Source organism: Epargyreus clarus, unplaced genomic scaffold (assembly GCF_041222505.1).
Source record: "Epargyreus clarus isolate Ecla_fem2 unplaced genomic scaffold, WU_Ecla_fem_2.2 ptg000035l, whole genome shotgun sequence".
Lineage (NCBI taxonomy): Eukaryota > Metazoa > Arthropoda > Insecta > Lepidoptera > Hesperiidae > Epargyreus > Epargyreus clarus.
The window spans coordinates 42,501-44,499 of record NW_027332240.1 but is presented as its reverse complement, the minus strand read 5'-3'; positions in this window follow the sequence as shown (position 1 = coordinate 44,499).

The window sequence follows — 1,999 nt, the reverse complement described above, 5'->3', positions numbered from 1 at the left end:
TTATTGATTTAATTTATTCTAACCCCTACAAAATAGTATCCCCTACAATATAGTAATACTGATTAAGGAACTAAATAAGTAGTAAGTATAGTAATCCCGTCCTAAAGTAAAATATTAAACTATAGTCCGGCCGCTCAGAGAATGCATTTCGGTTGAAGGCGCTAATCTCTGGAAGTACTGGTACAATTTGAATAAATCTTTATAAATATGTTAAGTAATTTTTAGAAAAAAAATATTACGATAGGTTTTTCGAAAAGAAACATGTCAATCAATACAACCAATACAACTCCCCGATTCACCATTCTAATCCAACGAGTCTCATATATCTCCATCTCATATCAGAAATGAAGAGGAGGGGCGCGCTCCCGATTAGTTACAAATTGATGCACACGCCACCGTATTTTCAATATCGGAGCCAATGTGTTATTTTAGACCAAAGTCAGAATGCAAGGAAAGACTACTCCACTAGTAACGAAATAGATAGAGGAATAACACAAGGCTCCATATTAGGGCCATTGCTCTTTATATTGTACACTGCGGATGTAGTTAAGAACATCAGATATTTTAAATTCAAGAGTTGGGGTAACCATTGGTTGGTTGGTTGGTTGGTTGGTTGGTTGGTTGGTTGGTTGGTTGGTTGGTTGGTTGGTTGGTTGGTTGGTTGGTTGGTTGGTTGGTTGGTTGGTTGGTTGGTTGGTTGGTTGGTTGGTTGGTTGGTTGGTTGGTTGGTTGGTTGGTTGGTTGGTTGGTTGGTTGGTTGGTTGGTTGGTTGGTTGGTTGGTTGGTTGGTTGGTTGGTTGGTTGGTTGGTTGGTTGGTTGGTTGGTTGGTTGGTTGGTTGGTTGGTTGGTTGGTTGGTTGGTTGGTTGGTTGGTTGGTTGGTTGGTTGGTTGGTTGGTTGGTTGGTTGGTTGGTTGGTTGGTTGGTTGGTTGGTTGGTTGGTTGGTTGGTTGGTTGGTTGGTTGGTTGGTTGGTTGGTTGGTTGGTTGGTTGGTTGGTTGGTTGGTTGGTTGGTTGGTTGGTTGGTTGGTTGGTTGGTTGGTTGGTTGGTTGGTTGGTTGGTTGGTTGGTTGGTTGGTTGGTTGGTTGGTTGGTTGGTTGGTTGGTTGGTTGGTTGGTTGGTTGGTTGGTTGGTTGGTTGGTTGGTTGGTTGGTTGGTTGGTTGGTTGGTTGGTTGGTTGGTTGGTTGGTTGGTTGGTTGGTTGGTTGGTTGGTTGGTTGGTTGGTTGGTTGGTTGGTTGGTTGGTTGGTTGGTTGGTTGGTTGGTTGGTTGGTTGGTTGGTTGGTTGGTTGGTTGGTTGGTTGGTTGGTTGGTTGGTTGGTTGGTTGGTTGGTTGGTTGGTTGGTTGGTTGGTTGGTTGGTTGGTTGGTTGGTTGGTTGGTTGGTTGGTTGGTTGGTTGGTTGGTTGGTTGGTTGGTTGGTTGGTTGGTTGGTTGGTTGGTTGGTTGGTTGGTTGGTTGGTTGGTTGGTTGGTTGGTTGGTTGGTTGGTTGGTTGGTTGGTTGGTTGGTTGGTTGGTTGGTTGGTTGGTTGGTTGGTTGGTTGGTTGGTTGGTTGGTTGGTTGGTTGGTTGGTTGGTTGGTTGGTTGGTTGGTTGGTTGGTTGGTTGGTTGGTTGGTTGGTTGGTTGGTTGGTTGGTTGGTTGGTTGGTTGGTTGGTTGGTTGGTTGGTTGGTTGGTTGGTTGGTTGGTTGGTTGGTTGGTTGGTTGGTTGGTTGGTTGGTTGGTTGGTTGGTTGGTTGGTTGGTTGGTTGGTTGGTTGGTTGGTTGGTTGGTTGGTTGGTTGGTTGGTTGGTTGGTTGGTTGGTTGGTTGGTTGGTTGGTTGGTTGGTTGGTTGGTTGGTTGGTTGGTTGGTTGGTTGGTTGGTTGGTTGGTTGGTTGGTTGGTTGGTTGGTTGGTTGGTTGGTTGGTTGGTTGGTTGGTTGGTTGGTTGGTTGGTTGGTTGGTTGGTTGGTTGGTTGGTTGGTTGGTTGGTTGGTTGGTTGGTTGGTTGGTTGGTT